Source organism: Dipodomys spectabilis, unplaced genomic scaffold (genome assembly GCF_019054845.1).
Source record: "Dipodomys spectabilis isolate Male_0828 unplaced genomic scaffold, ASM1905484v1 ptg000467l, whole genome shotgun sequence".
Classification (NCBI taxonomy): Eukaryota; Metazoa; Chordata; class Mammalia; order Rodentia; family Heteromyidae; genus Dipodomys; species Dipodomys spectabilis.
In genome coordinates this window covers 103,636-125,252 of record NW_024871144.1, presented here as the reverse complement: position 1 = coordinate 125,252, position 21,617 = coordinate 103,636, and the positions used below count along the sequence as shown (strand labels likewise).

Here is a 21,617-nt window from a genome sequence, read left to right as displayed (position 1 = left end):
CTCATTTTTGGCATTCAGAAAAGCCATTGATTTTTGAGGGTTAATTTTATATCCTGCTACTTTGCCAAATTTTGAATCAGCCTGAGTAGTTTGGGAGTGGAGTCTATGGGATTCTTGAAATACAAGATCATGTCATTTGCAAAGAGTGAGTATTTTACTTCTTCTTAGGCTGTTTGGATCCCTTTTATGTTTGCATCTTATCTTGTTGCTGTAGCTAGGCATTCTAATACTAGGTTGAAGAGAAGTGGAGAGAGTGGACGTCCTTGTCTTGTATCTCAGTTAAGAGGAAATGGCTTTAGTTTTTCAATATTAAGTGTAATGCTGTATTAAGGAATTATTATTGTATTAAGGAATGTTCATGGATTCCTAATTTTTCCAAAATCTTCATCATAAAGGGGTGCTGGATCTTCTCAAATGCTTTTTCTGCATCGATTGAGATAACCATGTGGTTCTTAACCTTGCTCCTATTGATGTGATGAATTATGTTAATTGATTTGCGTATTTTGAAGCAGTTTTGCATCCCTGAAATGAATCCTGTTTGATCATGGTGTATGATTTTTTGGATGAACTGTTGAAGTGGATTGGCCAAAATTTTGTTGAGAAGTTTTACATCAATGTTCATCAAAGAAATGAGTCTGTAGTCCTCTTTCTTGATGAGTCCCTGCCTGGATTTGGGATGAGGGATATGATGGCTTCATAGAATGTGTTTGGTAGTGAACTTTCTCTTTCAATTTCATTGGAGAATTGGAGGAGTATTGGTGTGAGCTCTGCTTTGAAGGCCTGGTAGAATTCTGCTGTAAAACCATCTGGTCCTGGACTTTTCTTAGCTGGGAGGTCTCTTATTGCTGTTTCTATTTCAATGCTGGTCTGGACCTTTAAGGATGGTTTCACTCATCTTGGTTGAATTTTGGCATGTCAATATTTGCTAGGAAAAGGTCCCCATTTCTGCCAAATTCTCAAACTTATTAGCATAAATTTTTGAGAAGTATTCCCTTTTAATTTTCTTTTTTTAATAATTTTTAAAAAGAGATTTCTTGTTTCTTCTTTATTTTTTTATTTTTTATTTATTTTATTTTATTTTATTTGTGAAAATACTACAGAGGGGTTACAATTACATGGGCAGGATAATGCACACATTTCTTACCAAACATTGCAGCCTCCTCCTTTGTTTACCCTTCACCTCCCTTTCCAGCCTCCCCCTTCCACCCCCACCGACATTGTAAAGCTCGTTTTTGACATGACAATTTGTACTTCTCATTGTTGCAACAGGTCCACCTGAATCCTTAAACGGCTTGTTTTTCCCCATCTCCTCCACAAGTTATACTGACATCAAATATATTGAAAACGGGGATTATACTGTGGGGGAGAGACATACAAAGCAACAAAGAAATAATATTATAAATGAGTTAGAAACACATGCATGAAAGAAAAAAAACCATTAAAATACCTATCTAAGGGTTCATTTTCCTAACATCACATTATCTGACTTTTTCCGCTTGACTCATACATATACCAGATATTGCAAATAAGGGAAACCACGGGACCTATGTTTCTTTGGGCCTGGCTTACTTCACTTAATATAATTTTTTCCAAGTTTTTCCATTTCCTAACAAATGGAGCAATGTCATTCTTTCTGATGGAGGCATAGAATTCCATTGTGTATATATATCACATTTTCTTGATCCATTCATCTACTGAAGGGCATCTGGGTTGGTTCCACATCTTAGCTATGGTAAATAATGCTGCAATAAACATAGTTGTGCTGGTCGCTTTAGTGTGGTCTTGTTTGTAAACATTAGGGTAAATGCCCAAAAGTGGGATTGCTGGGTCTTAGGGGAGCTCTAAGTGAAGTCTTTTGAGGAACCTCCATACTGCTTTCCAAAGTGGTTGAACAAGTTTACATTCCCACCAACAATGAAGTAAGGTTCCCTTTTGTCCACTTCCCCTCCAGCATCTGTTGTTAGAGTTCTTGATTTTTGCCATTCTAACTGGAGTGAGGTAGTATCTCAAAGTTGCTTTGATTTGCATTTCTTTTATGGCTAGGGATGTTGAGCATTTCTTCATGTGTCTATTGGCCATCCTTCTTTCTTCTTCAGAGAAGTTTCTCTTTAAGTCTTTAGCCCACTTATTTATTGGGCAGTTGTTTCTTTGAGGATTTGTTGTTGGGGGATTTAATTTTTTGAGTTCCTAGTACATTTTAGATATGAGACCCTTGTCCGTTGTATGGCTAGTGAAGATCTTCTCCCAATCCGTGGGCTTTCTATTGATCTTGTCAGTTATGTACTTTGCCATGCAGATGCTCTGGAACTTCATGAAATCCCATTTGTCCAACCTTTCTTTGATTTGTTGTGTTTCTGGGTCTCTATTAAGAAAATTTTTCGGCCTGTGCCAAGGAGACTTAGGGTATCTCCTATTCTACCCGGTAATGTTTTCAGGCTGTCTGCTTTGACTCCGTGGTCTTTGATCCATTTGGAGTTGATTCTGGTGCAGGGTGATATATAAGGATCTAGCTTCAGTTTTCTACAAGTAGTTAACCAATTTCACTAGCACCATTTACTGAAGAGGCTGTCTTTCTTCCATTCTATTATTTTAGCTCCCTTTTCGAAGATTAGATGGCTACAGGTCTGTAGGTTCATTTCTGAGTTTTCAATTCTATTCCATTGTTTCTGAGGTCTGTTCTTATGCCAGTAGCAAGCTGTTTTGATTACTATGGCTTTATAGTAGAGTTTGAAATTTGGTATTGATATTCCTCCAGCAGTGTTCTTTCTGTTGAGGAGCGTTTTTGCTATTCAGGGTCTTTTATTGTTCCATATGAATTTTTGAATTGCCTCTTCTATTGCCTTGAGGAATGAGGTTGGAATTTTGATAGATATCACATTGAATTTGGAGAGAGCCTTGGGAAGTATTGCCATTTTCACGATGTTAATCTTTCCAATCCAGGAGCATGGGAGGTTTTGCCATTTTCAAAGTTCTGTGTTGATTTCCTTTTTCAAGATTTTTAAGTTTTCATCATAGAGGTCCTTCACTTCTTTGGGTAAGTTAATTCCTAGGTATTTTATTTTTTGTGGTGCTATTATAAATGGAGTTCCTTTCCTAATTTCAACCACACTTTTCTCATTGTTGGCATACAAAAAAGCCATTGATTTTGGGGGGTTAATTTTATACCCTGCTACTTTGTCAACGTTTTGAATCAGCTTGAGTAATTTAGGAGTGGAGTATATGGGATTCTTTAAATACAAGATCATGTCATCTGCGAAGAGGGAGAGTTTTATTTCTTCTTTCCCTATTTGGATCCCCTTTATGTTCGCATCTTGTCTTATTGCTGTAGCTAGGCATTCTAATACTACATTGAAGAGAAGTGGAGAGAGTGGACATCCTTGTCTTGTTCTTGAGTTAAGAGGAAATGGCTTTAGTTTTTCACCATTAATTATAATGGTGGCTGTAGGTTTGTCATAAACAGCCTTTATTGTATTGAGGAATGTTCCATGGATTCCTAATTTTTCCAGAACCTTCATCATAAAGGGGTGTTGCATCTTGTCGAATGTTTTACTTCATATATTGAAATAACCATGTGGTTCTTATTCTTGCTCCTGTTGATGTGATGAATAATATTAATTGATTTGCATATATTGTACCAGTTTGCACCCTGAAATGAATCCTGTTTGATCGTGTTGTATGATTTTTTGGGTGAATTGTTGAAGTAGATTGGCCAAAATTTTGTTGAGAAGTTTTGCATCAATGTTCATCAAAGAAATGGGTCTATAGTTCTCTTTCTTTGATGAGTCCCTGCCTGATTTTGGGATGAGGGTTATGATGGCTTCATAGAATGTTTTCGGTAGTGAACTTTCTCTTTCAATTTCATTGAAGAGTTGGAGGAGTATTGGTGTGAGCTCTGCTTTGAAGGCCTTGTAAAATTCTGCTGTAAAACCATCTGGTCTTGGACTTTCTTAGCTGGGAGATCTCTCATTGCTCTTTGTATTTCAATGCTTGATATGGGCCTGTTAAGATGGTTTAACTCATCTTGGTTTAGTTTTGGCATGTCAATATTTGCTAGGATAAGGTGCATTTCTGCCAAGTTCTCAAACTTATTAGCATAAAGTTTTGAGAAGTATTCCCTTATAATGTTCTGAATCTTGGTTGTTTCTTAAGGTGATGTTTCCATTCTCATCTCTGAGTTTATTTACTTGGGTGTGATCTCTTCTTTTTCTCCTGAGATTTGCTAAAAGTCTGTCAATTTTGTTAATTTTCTTGAAGAACCATCTCTTTGTTTTGTTGATTGTTTCTATAGTTGTTTTGGATTCTAATTCATTTAATTCTGATTTAATTTTAATTATTTCTCTCTGTCTATTGTATTGGGCCTTATCTTGCTGCTCTTTTTCAAGGAGGTTTAGATGTGTCATTAAATTGTTGGTTTCAGAACTCTCGTATTTGTTGATATAGGAGCTTAGAGCTATAAACTTGCCTCTGAGTACTGCCTTTGCTGTGTCCCAGAGGAGCTGGTAATATGTGTGCTCATTTTTGTTGAATAGCATGAACATTTGAATTCCCTTTCTAATCTCAATGACCCACTCGTGATTCAGCAGTGTGTTGTTCAGCCTCCATGTGTTACCAGACTTTCTTTGGTGGCTTTTGGTGTTGAGTTCTAATTTTATTCCCTTGTGGTCTGAGACAATGCAAGATATAACTTCAATGTTTCTGAATTTAGTTTGCTTTGTGGCCTAAAATGTGGTCTATTTTAGAAAATGTTCCATGTGCTACTGAGAAAAACGTGTATTCTGATGCTGCTGGGTGAAATGTTCGATAGATGTCTGTAAAATCTAGTTGATCAATGCAGCTGTTTAAATCTGCAGTTTCTCTGTTGAGTTTTTGCCAAGTTGATCTATCTAGTGGGGAGAGTGGTGTGTTAAAATCTCCAACAATTAATGTCTTTGGATCTATGTGGGATTTGAGGGAAAGTAGTGTTTCTTGGATAAATTTGAGTGCTCCATTGTTTGGCGAATAGATATTTAGAATTGTATTCTCCTGAAGGAGAGATCCGTTAATTAGTATGTAGCGACCTTCTTTATCTCTTCTCACGAATTTTAACTTGAAATCAAATTCATCTGATATTAGGATTGCAACTCCCTTCTGTTTATGGGGGCCGTATGCATGGTAGATATTGCTCCAGCCTTTAACATTGAAAATGTGTTTGTTTTTTTGGGCAGGAGATGTGACTCCTGAAGGCAGCAGATAGAAGGATCTTGTTTTTTAATCCAATTAGACAGTCTGTGTCGCTTAATTGGAGAGTTAAGTCCGTTAATGCTGAGATAGGACTGAGAGGTAATTGGGATTTCCTGCCATGTTATCCACCTTCTTGGGGCTGCAAAAACTGTGTCGCATCTGTGGCGGCTGCTGGTAAGAGCTCAGACCTCTCTATTTGCCTTGATTTTCCTTAGCTGGCCTAACTCTCTGTCCTGTGATGGCACACTTGGTGTGATTCTCTGGCTTAGGACTGTTCACTGGAACTCTAAAACTGCTTTCTATGGGAGAGCTTGTTTAGCCTCCAGCTTCTCCTCTGCCATCTTCCCCGCCACCTCCTTGGCTTAACTTGTTCAATAGTAGCATTTTCTCTTTATACCTATATAATTTTCAAGTAACAAATTTTGAGAATTTTTAGTTTTCAGTTTTTCGTATCTCCTTTCTATCCCTCCCTTTCTCTCATCCTATCCTTTTCTTCTCTCAAGATCATCTATAAACTTACATAATTTTTAAGTGTTTCATTTTTTAAATTTAAATTTTTGTTTTTTCCATTTTTTCTTGTTTTTTTTTTTTAATTGTGAGAATGCATACAGAGGAGTTAAAATTACATGGGCAAGGTAATGAATAACTTTCTTATCAAGAATTGTTGCCTCCTCTTTGTTTCCCCTTCTATCCCTTGCCATACTCCACCATCCTCCTACCCGAACTTCCCCCCACCACACACCAAAGTTGTAAAGTTCTTTTGTTGACATAATGACTTGTACATCTCTTTGTTGCAATGGGTCCACCTGTATCCCTAGTTAAATGATTTTTTTCCCCTTCCCCTCCACAAATCATACCAAATACAGTGAAAGCACAGGTTATACCATAGGGAAGGGACATACAAAGAAACATAGAAATCATCTTATAAATATGATAGAAACAATTGCATGAAAGGAAAAAAAACTTTTGAATACTTATCTTGGGGTTCATTCCCCTAACGTTAATTTATCTGATCTTTTCTGCTTGACTCAGACATATACTAGTTGTTGCAAATAAGGGAGACCATGGGACCTATTTTACCTTGGGCCTGGCTTACTTCACTTAATATAATTTTTTCCAAGTCTTTCCCTTTCTGAACAAATGGGGCAATGTCCTTCTTTCTGATGGAGGCATAGAATTCCATTGTGTATATATACCACATTTTCTTTATCCATTTATCTACTGAGGGACATCTGGGTTGGTTCCCTATTTTAGCTATGGTAAATAATGCTGCAATAAACATAGTCGTGCTGGTAGCTATAGTGTAGTCTTGGAGTTTTACTGTGGTCTTGTGTTTTTCGTGTCTCCTTTCTATCCCTCCCTTCTTCTCATCCTATCCTTTTCTTCTCTCAATATCATCTATAAACTTACATAATTTTTAAGTATTTATCTTTTTTTTTCATGGCACTAACATTTAATGAGAAGACTAATTTTAGAGTAGTAAAATTGAAGGTGCATGCATCATTGTTGTAGATTTGAAACCATGCATATCCTTCCTCATAAAATGTCTCAAATGCCGTTAAAAACACCACACGCAAAACCAAGCAATTATAAGTACTTCGAAGCATGTAACTGTGATTAGCTGCTATTCTCAGCAATATAAAAATACTTCCACCACAATTTCATTCCAGTCTGTAAAGTAATTCAAAACAAACAAGTTGGAGACATCGCTCAAATGGCAGAAGCAACAAATACAGATGCTTTGTATCAAGGAAATGAATCCACTGAAGAAATGAACCCATCTGAGGAGCGGTCCTCTGGGGCCTGGCACTAGGCTTCTGGTGGAACGCTGACGCCCCCTTCTGGGAAGAGACGTATACTGCAGCTGGGGTAGCTCTGCCAAACGTCAGGACACTTCTTGCACCCAGTAACACTGAAAGTTTTGTTGTGGATATTCTTTCCTGTGCAGTTTCAAATTTTAGGTATTAAATTTAACAGTTATAACCTGTATTTTCAAATGAGGAACAGCTGATTTCGGATTAAATGTATCATGCTACTTAATTTTGCAAATGGCATTCACACCAGTGGGCATTCTTCACCTTGTTCCTTTTTAATTTCGCTGTAGCTTTTTGCTTTGACAGTGTCTTGTTGAACTCCCTCTGCCTTCCAAGTGATGGGGTTGCAGATGTGTATTACTATGACCAACTGTTGTTGGAACTCTTCACCCTCCAGTATATAACTACATTTTTTTCATCCATCCTTGTGAGAATATAATCTTGCTGAGGCAGAAGACCCTGTTTTGGTTCAGGGAACCAAAGAACTGTCTTATTTATGTTATTGTCCTTTAATGCTTTGCCCCTTAAAAACAGAAATATCTTAAGATTCTATTATAGCAACATGGTACAATTTTTAAATGACCCTTAGGCACTTGTTTAAAAACATTTTTCTATGTATTTAATAAAATCAATAGATTTCACAATCACATGTATACAGTGTATACAAATAATATACAATGTAGAAAAAAGCCAGACTTGCCCAGCACTGGTGGCTAACACCTGTAATCCTAGCGACTAAAAAATGCTGAGATCTGAGGGTCACAGTTTGAAGCCAGGCTGGGGGGAAAAGTCCGTGAGACTCATCTGCAATTAACCAACATAAAGCTAGGACTGGAGGTGTGACTCAAGTTTGAGCAAAAAAGCCAGAGAGTAACAACATGTTGAGTTCAAGCCCTAAAGCCAACACACACACAAACACACTCACACTCACGCAGCCAATACACTGGGAGACCACAACAGCTATAAAGAATGAAAATCCAACTCCACCTCCAAAAAGCCAGTTGTAAAGGACACACGTGACCATGGCTTTCTATTCCAAATGAGTGCAGGTGATGGGGTGTGGATGGACACTGAAATCCCAGCATGCACTCAGCTGGAATGGATTGAAGCTGTGGCTTAAAGACATGTACTGTTTGCTAATTCCTAAAACCTCAAACTTTAGTTTTTCCCCCCCTTCATAAAAATGTTCTTTCAGCTGTGGAGAAGCTAATAGTTGTTTACAATTGTCAGCCTTTTAAGAAGCACTAATTTGTTCCCTTAAGAGTGCAAATGTTATTCTTTGTCTTCCCGGAGAATAACAAACAACACATAATATATGTTCCCTCCATGCCAGCAGCTTTTCAGGCTGGGGATTCCATCCAGGTCACCATGGGGCTTTCGTCTTTAATTACAAGTCAGGATTTCTGAAATTCCTTCTTCCGAACTTTTGATTTTGGTGCATAAGGATTTTCTTGCTTGTAGAAGGCCTTTAACAGTTCCACAGCTTCCTCAGCCCGATATCCAGGGATGCACTGAAATGGTTTTCCCGTATTTGGTAAGTCAGAAGAGGCAACATTTAGAACGGAGCCACAGCCACCAAATCATTCATTCTGACAGCCGTAGACGACCAGCGGGATTTTCATCAGGCCGAGAGCAGCTGCACACATAATGCAGGGTTCCACAGTGACATACAACACGGTACGTTCAAACAGAGCAGAAGGACTCTGGCCATTTCGTTGACACCAATCTAGGACTTGATCAATGGCCACCATTTCTGCATGTCGAGTAGCATTTTTGGTTTGATTCACTTCATTTCTTCCCTTCCCCACGATTTCATTGTTGTAGACCATAAGACAGCCAACAGGGACTTCAGTATTTTCAAGGGCGTCTTTGGCCATGCGCATCGCTTCCTCCATCCACCGTGCCATCTCCAGGGCCAAAGACACGGCGGTGGAGACGCCTAGGGCTGGCATGGACGCGGCCAACGCCTCTGCCTCCATCCAGCCGGGTTAACGCACAGCTCTGACTCGCAGGCCTTCCGGGCCGGGAACCAAGTATTTATCTTTTTAAATTTAAACTTTTGTTTTTCTATATTTTCTGGTTTTTTTTTTTCTTAATGTCTCTCCTATCATTCTGTCCAATCCATTTCCCTCTCTGAGATTAAGCCTTGGTTAAATTCACTCTCATCTTACCTCGCCACCACCCTATAATTCTATTTTTCCCCACATTTCTCCCTACATCTAATAATTTCTGGTTTGCCAATTTTTTTCTTTGCTATTCTTATCCCATTAATCCATAGTTGTTTGATGTTGAATAGATTGTATCTGTTGAACTAGATTGCGTCTATAGCCTTTTGACTGTGCAACTACCAAACTTTGGTTGATGCTTGCCTTAAAATTATGTTCTAGCACAAAATTAGTGTTACTTTCATAAAAAATGAGCAGAAAAAGCCAGAAAAACAGAAGAAAAATGGCAAGTCCAGGTATCTGGACTCCCACTCATGATAAACAGTTGACAGAATAGTTAGTGAATAATCCAGAGGACAGTTCCCAAAAATCTGTACAAACAATACTGGTAAAAATGGTGAATGAAAAGATTGAAAACCTGCAAAGGACTCAGTGTGAGCATGATAGGGAGAGAGAGAGGCAAACCAAAGATTAATACTGGAATCTCGTGAGAGTGCAGAAACTACTCAAAGATTGGTACAGGAAGTGCGTGAGCAGATTTAGAACAGTCAAAGACCAATACAGGAATTGCATAAGCAGGCTGACAACAATCAAAGAGAAACACAGCAATTGCATGAGGAGGAGGATAACAGAAAAAGAGAAACACAGGTATTGTGTAAGCAGGTTGAGAACAGTCAAAGAGAACTTCAGGAATTGCATGAACATGAGGAAGCTAATCAAAGAGTAATACAGCAATTGTGAGAGCGGAATGAGAATACACAAAGATCAAGAGAGACATTAATGGAATCCATAAAGAGACAGCTGAAAGAATTCAGGGAGACCACAAATGGAATCCTGAATAGAGCCTGGCAGAGGGAATGGGCAACAAAGGAAACCATAAACAATCAACTAAGTCATTTGAGAATAAACACTGAACACCAAATTAAGGAAGTATAGAAGTTCATAAAAGATCTAAAAGAAAGCTCTAACAAAGAATTTGAAGCCATTAAAGCCGACCAACTAGAAGGAAAAGAAATTAAAAACAAAGTAGAAAGTCATGACAGTAGGTTAAACCATGCAGAAGATAGAATCTTGGAGATTAAAGACAGTCTTGATATTATAGAGAAATAACATACTACTATCCAAGACAAATCCAAGGAATATGGGATAGATCTATTCAACATTTGGAAGACACCATCAGTAGGTCTAATATGAGGATAATGTTTGTAAAGGAGCACCTAGAAACAGAAGTTAATGGTCGAGAACATTTGTTTTACAGGATCCTAGCAGAGAACTTCCCAAACATGCAAAAAGTTAGGATTATTCAGATAGAAGAAGCTTTTAGAACCCAAAATATACCAGACCAGAACAGGACATGGCAATGTCGCATTATAATCTGCACAGTATCAATTCAGACCAAGGAAAAGATCCATAAAACTGTCAAGTAGAAAAGATCAATCACCTATAAGAGGAAATCAATTAGAGTCCCCTCAGATTTGTCAGCAGAGAGAATTAAAGCAAGAAGAGCCTGGAATGATGTATGCCATGCCCTAAAGACAAACAATTATCAATCAAGAATACTCTACCCAGCTACACTCTCCTTCATAATCGAAGGTCAAAGAAAAACCTTCCATACCAAAGACAATCTGAAACAATATATTTCCCAAGAAGTAGCCCTACAAAAGCTACTTAAACATGTCCTACAAATAGAAAACCAACAAGATCACAATAAAGGCCAAGAAACAGCACCCAAACTGAGAATCCAAGAACCATAGGAAGAACCCAGTTGCCGCAGCCCCCAGAAGGTGGATAACATGGCAGGAACTCCCAAACACCTCTCAGTCCTAACGCTCAACATTAATGGACTTAACTCTCCAATTAAGCCACGTAAAAAGGCTAGTTGGATTAAAAAGCAAGATCCTTTTATCTGCTGCCTTCAGGAATCACACCTTTCCCATGAAAACAAACACATTTTGAAAGTGAAAGGCTGTAACAAATCTACCAAGCAAATAGCCCCCATAAACAAGTGAGAGCTTCTATCCTAATATCAGATAAAATATACTTCAAATTAAAATTAGTGAAAAGAGATAAAGAATGTCGTTTTATACTAATTAAGGGATTTCCCATTCAGGAGGATATTACAAATCTAAATATTTATTCTCCAAACAAAAGACCACCCAGATTTATCCAAGAAACACTACTTTCCCTCAAAGCTCACATAGATCCAAAGACATTAATTGTAGGGGACTTTAACACACCACTATCCACACTAGATAGATTAACTCGGCAAAATCTCAACAGAGAAACTGCAGATCTAAACACCTGCATGGATCAATTAAATTTAACAGATATCTACCAAATATTTCACGCAGTAGCATCAGATACATGTTTTCCTCATCAGCTCACAGAAAATTTTACAAAATATACACCATTTGAGGTCACAAATCAAACTTGTCCAAATTCAGAAACATTATAGTTTTAAATTGCCTTCTCTCAGACCAGAAGGGAATAAAATTAGAACTCAACACCAAAATGCACCAAAAAGTCCTGTGACAAATAGAGGCTGAACAACACACTGTTGAAACACCAGTGGGTCATGGAAGAGCATAGAAAGGAAATTCAAATATTCATGATATTCACCAAAAATGAGGGGCTGGGAAGGTGGCTCAGTGGTAGAGCGCTTGCCTTGCATGCGTGAGGCCCTGGGTTCGATTCCCCAGCACCACATAAGCAAAAAGAAAAAAAAGCCAGAAGTGGGGCTATGGCTCAAGTGGTAGATCGCTAGCCTTGAGCTGAAGAGCTGAGGGACAGTGCCCAGACCCAGAGTTCAGGCCCCACGACAGGACTTAAAAAAAGCCAAAAAACAAAAAATAAAAATGAACACACAAATTACTTCCTCCTTTTAGACACGGCAAAGGCAGTATTCAGAGTGTTTTATAGCTCTTAATTACTAAATCAATAAATTGGAGAGATCTGGAACCAACAATTTAGTGAGATATCTGAACCTCCTTGACAAAGAGCAACAAGATAAATCCCAATTCAGTAGATGGAAAGAAATAATTAAAATTACATCAGAAACAAACGAATTAGAATCCAAAATAAAAACATAGAAAGAATCAACAAAACAAGAGTTTGTTCTCCAAAAAATTAACAAAATTTATAGATTCTTAGCAAATCTTATCAAAAAAACAAGAGAACACACCCAAATAAATAAACTCAGAGATGAGAATGGAAACAGCATCCCAGAAAAAACCAAGATTCCGAAGATTAAAAGGAATACTTCTCAAACCTTTATGCTAATAAGTTTGAGAACTTGGCAGAAATAGATCTTTTTCTAGCAATTATTGACATGCCAAACATCAACCAAGATGAGTTAAACCATTTTAACTGGCCCATATTAAGCATTGAAATAGAAACAGCAATGAGACCTCCCATCTCAGAAAAGCCCAGGACCAGGTGGATTTACAGCGGAATTCTACATGGCCTTCAAAGCAGAGCTCACATCAACATTCCTCCAACTCTTCAATGAAATTGTAAGAGAAAGTTCACTACAAAAATCATTCTTTGAAGCCATCATAGCCCTCATCCAAAAACCAGGCAGGGACTCATCATAGAAAGAGAACTATGGACTCATTTCTTTGATGACCATTGATGCAAAACTTCTCAACAAAATTTTGAGCAGTTGACATCAAAAATTCATCCAAAATATCATACACCACGATCAAACAGGATTCATTTCAGGGATGCAAATATTGATCAATATACACAAGTCAATTAATATAACTCATTACATCAACAAATGGCAAGGATAACCACATAGTTATTTCAATAGATGCAGAATAAGCATTTGACAAATCCAACAAATCCTTTATGATGAAGGTTCTGGAAAAATTAGGAATCCAGGGAACATTCCTCAATACAATAAAGGCTGTATATGACAAACCTACAGCCAGCATTATAATTAATGGTGAAAAACTAAAGCCATTTCCTCTTAACTCAGGAACATTACAAGGATGTCCACTCACTACACTTCTCTTAAATTTAGTATTAGAATGTCTATCTACAACAATAAGATATGATGCAAACATAAAAGGGAGAGGCTGGAAAGGGGGCTTTGTGGTACAGTGATTGCCTAACATTCTTGAGGCCCTGTGTTTGATTCCTCAGCACCACATAGGCAAAAAGAAAAAAGCTGGCAGTGGCACAATGGCTCAAGTGGTAGAGGGCTAGCCTTGAGCTGAAGAGCTGAGGGACAGTTCCCAGGCCCATTGTTCAGGCCGTATGACTGGACCCCCCCCAAAAAAAAACATAAAAGAGATCCAAATAGGGAAAGATGAAGTAAAATTCTCCCTCTTTGCAGACCACATGATTTTCTATTTAAAGAATCCCATGACTCCACTCCCAAATTACTGAAGCTGATTCAAAACTGTTGCAAAGCAGCAGGATATAAAATTAACCCTCAATAATCAATGGCTTTTCTGTATGACCACAATGAGGAAAGCGTTGGTGAAATCATGAAGGCAACTCCATTCATAATAGCGCCACCAAAAATACATTATCTAGGAATTAACCGAAGAAGTGAAGGACCTCTATTATGAAAATTTAAAAACCTGAAAAAGGAAATCAAAACAGAACTTAGAAAGTGGATAAATGTCCCATGCTTCTGGACTGGATGGATCACAATCGTGAAAACGGCGATACATCCCAAGGTGATCTACAAATTCTATGCAATACTAATCAATATTCCAACCTCATTTTTCAAGGAAATAGAAGAGGCAATCCACAAATTCATATGAAACAGTAAAAGACAACAAATAGCGAAAATGATCCTTAGCAGAAAGAACAGTGCTGGAGTAATATCAATACCAAAATTCTAACTCAACTACAATGCCATAGTAATCAAAACAGCTTGGGACTGGCAAATGAAAAGACCTCAGGACCAATGGAATAGAATTTAAAACCCAGAAATGAACACACAGATCTATAGCCCCCTAATGTTCGATAAGGGAGTTAAAAAAAATAGAATGGAAGAAAGACAACCTCTTCAGTAAATGGCGCTGGCAAAATTGGTTAATCACTTGTAGTAAACTAAAGCTAGACCCTTATATATCACCCTGCACCAGAATCAACTCCAAATGGATCAAAGACCACGGAGTCAAAGCAGACAGCCTGGAAACATTACCGGATAGAATAGGAGATGCCCTAAGTCTCCTTGGCACAGGCCATAAAATTTTCTTAATAGAGACCCAGAAACACAACAAATTAAAGAAAAGTTGGACAAATGGGATTGTGCCACGCCTACTCCAGTGGAGTCTGCTTAGCATGGGAAACCATCTTTCAGACCTGAGAAAGGGGCTTCAGAGACCTATCTCTGAGTATTGGGACTTCACTGAAGTCTACCTCAGAGAATGGGGCTTTACAGAGACCTATCTCCGAGTTTTGGGACTTCACTGAAGTCTACCTCAGAGAATAGGGCTTCTAAGAGGCCTACTCCTGGAAAGGCTGGCAAACCCCTGGGAAAGATGTGTTTCTGCCTTTCTTTTCCTCATAAGAGTGCCTATTAATCTTTTACTGCTTCTACTGCTCTTTGTACTTACTCATTGTCAACATTCCTTTATTCAAAGCTCTCTCTTAAGAGTGTTGATGACTCCAATATCTTATGAGTGTCTTAAAAAATATGACTAACTCACCAGAGTTAAGTGCTACCCTGAAACCCCTCTTATGGAGGCTAGTAGACAAGTTATAAGTAATTATAAAAGTATTGGGGGTTTCACGAAGTCACTTCAGCAGAAGGAATTGTTTGTAAGGGACTTACAAGAAGCTGTAGGCTCAGCTAGAGCAGAAAGAATGTATGGCAATTGCTGAGATAACTATTTAGGAGAAAGAATTTCCTGCTACTCTCTTTTATTTACTAAGAGACTTGCTAGATCTAGGTCTCCTTGAGGTTTACTATTAAAGAAGAAACAGGAAAGATCTTATGGGAAAGTTAAGGCCTCTATAAAGATAGGTAATGGTTAATTGGTGACAAACATAGTAATCGTTGTATTTCTTAGAGATAAGCCGGAAACAAGTGCCTATCAGGTGACCAGCTGGTGACCACCCAAAAATGAAGCCATGCAGCAAGATTGTGTAGCCTTTTGCCCTTTCTCATGGAGACTTTTGCTATAAAAGTTTGTTATCCTCTGCATTAAATCACACTCAGCATCCACTCCTATAGTGTGTGAGTTGTCTGTTTGCCATCTCCCCATCCTATACCAGGTTCCTCCCCTAGGTGTCCTCCGTGGTCCCGACAGAGCCTGGTCTGCGGCAGGATTGCATGAAATTGCACAGCTTCTGCATGGCAAAGGACATAGCTAGGAACATCAATAGAAAGCCCATGGATTGGGAGATGATCTTCACTAGCCATACAACGGACAAAATATACCTGGAACTCAAAAAAATTAAATCCCCCAAAAACAAATCCTCAAGAAACAACTGCCCAATAAATAATGAACTAAGGTCTTAAAGAGAAACTTCTCTGAAGAGGAAAGAAAGATGGCCAAAAGACACATGACGAAACGTACAACCTCCCTAGCCATAAAAGAAATGCAAATCAAAACAACATTGAAATACCACCTCATCTGAGTTAGAATGGTTATAATCATGAATTCTAATAACAACAGATGCTCGAGGGGATGTGGACAGTAGGGAACCTTACCGCATTGTTGGTGGGAGTGTAAACTTGTTCAACCACTTTGGAAAGCAGTATGGAGTTTTCTCAAATGACTCCACATATAACTCCCCTATGTCCCAGCAATCCCACTTTTGGGCATTTACCCAAATGATCACAAACAAAGGTATCAGCACAATTATGTTTATTGCAGCATTATTTACCAAAGCTAAGATACGGAACCAACCCATATGCCCCTCAGTATATGAATGGATGAAGAAAATATCGTATATATACACAATGGAATTTTATGCCTCTATCAGAAAGAATGACATTGCCCCATTTGCTAGGAAATGGAAAGACTTGGAAAAAGTTATATTAAGTGAAGTAAGCCAAGCCCAAAGAAAGATAGGTCTCATGGTTTCCCTTATTTGCAATAACTAATGTACTTCTGAGACAAGCAGAAACGGTCAGATAAATTGATGTTACACAAAATGAAACCCAAAATAAGGATTTAAATGTTTTTTTTCTTTCTTGCAATTGTTTCTAACATATGTATAAGATGATTCCTTTGTTGCTTTGTATGTCCTTCCCTCAGGATACAACCCCTGCTTTCACTGTATTTGATGTTGTTTTAATTTGTGATGTGGAGAGAAAAAATAGATTGTTTAAATATGGATACAGGTGGACCCATTGCAACAATGAGATGACAAGACTTTATGTAGAAAAACGAAATGTACAACTTGCCTGGGGGGGAATATGGGAAGGGATGGGAAGGAGAAACAAGAGGAGGCAACAACGTTTGATAAGAAATTTACTCATTCCCTTGTCCATGTAATTGTAACCATTCTGTAAGGTATTTTCACAATTGAGATAAAAAAGAGGCAAAAAATCACCTCTACGGTTTTCTATGAAAATACAGCATAATACAATCTGTTCCTCAAGGAAATTAAACAGTAACTGGCAATATTGTCAATTTCATAAATGATATAAGAAGACTGAAGAACAAATTTCAAATCAAACTGGGTGATATAAAATTTACTTTCCCTTGTAAACAACCTTTCAATTCTATCTATATCTTGTTCCCAAAATGGTTCATATTTTATTCTAATCATATTTTTAATTAACTTTAATTAGTTGAATGGGATTTGCTATTTGATAAAGCAGTTTATGAATAGTGTTTAGTGAGGTTTTTTTTTTCTTTTTCTCTCCTGAGGTTTGATCTCTTATTCTGGGTGCTGTCCCTGAGCTCTTTTGGATGAATGCTTGAACTCGACCACTTGAGGCACAGCAGCACTTTCATAATTTTCTGAGATTTAATTGGAGATAACACTTTCACAGACTTTCCTGCCAGGGCTGGCTTCAAACCTCAATCCTCAGCCTCCTGTGCATCTAGGACAAAAGGTGTGAGCTGCTAGTGCCCAGCTTAATACAATGCATCTTTTTATTTTGGGCTAGTTCTGGGGCTTGAACTCAGGGCCTTGACAATGTCCTTGAGCTTCTTTTCCTCATGCTAGCACTCTATTACTTGTGTCATAGTGCCAATTCCAGCTTTTTTTGTTTATGTAGTACTGAAGAATCAAACAAAGGGCTTCATACATACAAGACAAACAGTCTACCACTAAGCCACATTTCATGGCTAATACAATGCACCTTGAGGTCCATTATCCCTTATTCATCTCAATCCTTTCTCATCCCTAAATTTACATAAACTTGCAATGTCATATATAGTCACTCAGAGGATATGCCACTGATCATATTTTCTTGATAGTCTTATTCACCAACATACTAAACTTATCCATTACAGAATTCTGTGATTTTAAATTCTTAATTATCACTTAGATTCACCCACTACTATTCTAAAATTTTTCCTAAGGTTAATGCAAATGTAATCTGTAATTCTTCGATAAAGTACATTCATAGAATGTCAAAGAGTTGGAATATGAACGTCACCTTCCGTTCTAGAATATTTTATTATCACTGCCCTCTCAAAATACTCCAATATTTATTAGTAGTCACTTCCTGTCATCATTTCAACCTACCATCCACGTGACTAACCATTACTTCATAGTCTACCACTACAGATGTGCCAATATAAAAAAGCTCATATAATTAGAAAATGTAGTCTATTTTATCCATTTCTCCCATGCAATATTAGTGTTTCCCAAGTAAGTAAGTCCATGTAAATTTTTCTCATTGATAGAGCATATTGTTTTGTATGCATATGTATAATTGTATAACGTCCTCAATGCGCATTTCAATATTTTATTATATGTTATTGTAAAAGGTTTTGTACATGTGTCTCATTGGACATAAGTTGAAATATATTTTGTATATAAAATTATGATTGAAAATGCTGGACCATAGGGGCAACTCTATATGTAATATCTTAATGATTGCCAATATGTTTATCAAACTGACTATATCACTTTAAGTGTGAAGCACCAAGGTATAAGGATTCCAATTTCTACATACTGGTTGTGCAGGGCTATCTTATTGTTGCTTGTATTTCCACTAATCACTACATGTATGCAATGTCTAGGTATGATATGATCTTTCCATATGTTCTTTGGTTGTTGTTATATTATTACAGAGATATGTATTTGGATTTTTTGATAACTTATTCAGGAAGGTTAGTTTTTAATTGGCATTAATATTTATAAATTTATTACATTTTCTAAAAACAGCTGACCAGCACTCTTTGATTCATTGACAAATGACTATAAACTGGAATATATTTCTCTCTCCAATATTAAAGGTGTTAGTGTAAAATTGTTACGTTTGTAGAGGAAAGAGTGCAGAACTCAATGGGTCTGTAAGGCACCTGACTAAGTCCATATAATTACTTTCAAGGAATATTAATAAGGAGTAAAACCAAACATTTGTGGAATTAGTCTCTTTAATAAATGGTGATAGGTTAGACAGTATTGGGAAGAATAAAAAATGAACATTGACTTAAACATAACAATTTATTCAAATATTAACTTCAAGCAGGATTAATACATGGCATATAAAACAAAAAGAGTCATGTAAATGTAAAGCAAAGGAAGATGTCTTGACAATTTTGGAGATGAAGCATTCTTAACTTAGGCATTAAACTTATGGGAAAGCAAAACTTGATATAGTAGAACTCAATGAAAGTGTAAAAAATTTGTCTGTGAAAGCTCATATACAAGTAGTGAATAGAAGTTGGGAGCAGAGGGCTCATGTATATCATCCTAGCTACATAGGAGGCTGTGATTTGAGTATTGCTGTTTGAAGCCAGCCCACAAAATAAAGTCCCTGAGAATCATATCTCTGATTAATCAGCAAAAAAGCAGAAGTAAAGAATGACTCAAAGGGTAATTTTTTAACAAACTGCAACAAATCTCAATGACCCTGAGTTCAAGCCCCAAGAACACACATACATGTACAATTAATAGTAGTAATACTAATAGTGATGATAATGATGATGATGAGGAGGAGGAGGAGGATGATGACGATGAGGATGAAGGGTACTCCTCATCAAGGATAAAATATTTGCAAATCCTATACCTGAAGAATGCCTCAAATCGAGACTCTACATAGAACTCTCAAAACCTAATGTTAAAAACATCAATTAGACACCAGCATAATATATCTTGTAAAAAATAAGCACAAGAAAAACATCATCAGTCATCAAATAAATGCACATTAAAACTAAAATGACCTCATAAAACATGGATGCGAATTACTTCACATAATACAATAATGACAATACTAAATGCTATCAAGAAACAGAGAAACTGGATGCTGGCAGGAATGTCAAATGGGAAATCCACTTCTGAAAAGATTTCTACAGCTTCCTAGAATATGAAATTTGCAACTAACAACAGCATAGCATACGAATTAAGATCTTCAGGCTTTGTCTCATAGACATAAAACATAACATTCACCCAAAGGCTAAAACACAGAGGATTATAGCAGCATTATTTCCTCAGTCAAAGAAATGGAAATAAATTCAGGCTTTCTTCAGGTGAATGGGAAACGAATTGTGCTACATTCTATAATGACAGAGCCAAAAGGCAACTCGAGTGAATACAATAAAATATTAAGGCATACAAATAACTGGGAATAATCTATCATATATTTGAAGGCAATCTTAAAAGCTTATTTATTGCATGACCTACAAGTCAGAGAAACAAAATGTGTTGGTTTCCAGGATGACAGAGTTGGGGATGGGTCAAAGAGAAGTAGTGGGTTTAATTATAAAAAGGAATCATGAGACAGACACATTTTTTGTAAAGAAACATATCTGTAAATATGGTATATTCATATCGAGTTGATAAAATTATATTGGAGTTAATATGTGCACAAAATATTTAAAACTACTGAAGTCTGCATAAGGTACTTGTGAAATATTAATGTCCTACTTGTGATGTCATACTATAAAAATTTAAAGAAACTGGGAAAAGTATTCAAGGGACATCTCTGTGTTCTTCGAATAACATCATAAAACCTCAATAAAACTTAATGATATCTATAAACCAGAAGTCAATGTTGAATGTTTACAATGAAAAATAGTCTGGGTCCAAGCTTGAGGTGAAATATACCTTGCTATTTAGAAAGCAGAGATTTAGAAGGCTGATATCAGGGACAGTTTCGAAAAAAAAAATCGTGAGAAATTACAAAACCAAAGTAAGCTAAATATAATATAATATTCTTATTATCTCACATTTGTGGAAGCCATAGGTAAAAGATCATTGCTCAAGGGAGGCTTGGCCTGAAAAATAATCTAAAGTGGTTAGAGCTTTAACAACTTCAAGCACCAGTAGTGCCAAAGGAAAAAAGAAAAGAAGAAAACAGAAAAGGAAAGAAAGGATAGAAAAGGGAAACTATTTCCTCTTCATTCTTGTAGTTTCATGTCATTGGGTACAAGAATTGAAAATATTTTGTTTACTTTTCAAGGATTCAGACCTCTCTAATATGAAAGCGTTTATTTCAAGTAATTATTGTGTTACTACTATTTATTAATTTATTATTAGGCCTTCTTGGAAATATAACCCATGGCTTGTATATATTAGTCTAGTTCTACAACTAAGCTGTACCCAAGCTCTGTTGTATAGTTTTGGAAATTGTTTATGATTTCTTCAATAGTTAGCTATTCTACTTTTCATCTTATCTTTTCTCTTCCATCTTTTCCCCTATGTGTAGTTTATGTGTTGAAAACTTTCAATTTTATCTTCTAAACTTAGAATGTTGCTGTTGAGTTTACAGAGAAGTCAGTTGTTTTATGACATCTATTAAAATTATATATAGATATATGAATTTCACATGTACGATTGATTCTTAGAATTCATTGCAATAAGCAACATTTATCTTGTAATATGCACCATGGGTATTGAGCCATTGTGATCCTCTCTTAAGAATAGCTTCCATTGTTCTTGCCATGTGAATGCTTAGAGTGCTGTTAGTTAACCATGTCCAAGTGTAATTATTTATCTTTTACTATCTATTGGATTAACTTGCAGATTTATGGACATAGTCCAGTTATTACAAATGAGGAAAACCATGCAGCATGTATTTAATTGGATCTAGCTTATTTCACTTAATATCATTTTTCCCAGTTTTTCCCTTTCCTCAGGAATGGGGTAATGACATTCTTTCCAATGGAAGCACAGTATTCTATCAATACAACGGAACTGAAGAACCAGAAATGGAATTCACACCTCTAGTCACATAATCTTTGATAAGGGAGTAAGAAACACAGGATGCAATACAGACAGCCTCTTAAAAAATGGTGCTGACAGAATTGGCTGTACAAAGAAAACT

The 21,617-nt window shown here is 36.9% G+C and overlaps 1 pseudogene; it reads right to left on the bottom strand.

The window, feature by feature from the left end:
- Window positions 1-8,428: 8,428 nt before the first annotated feature.
- On the bottom strand, window positions 8,429-8,929 carry LOC122098243 (annotated as a pseudogene).
- Between the last annotated feature and the right edge of the window lie 12,688 nt (window positions 8,930-21,617).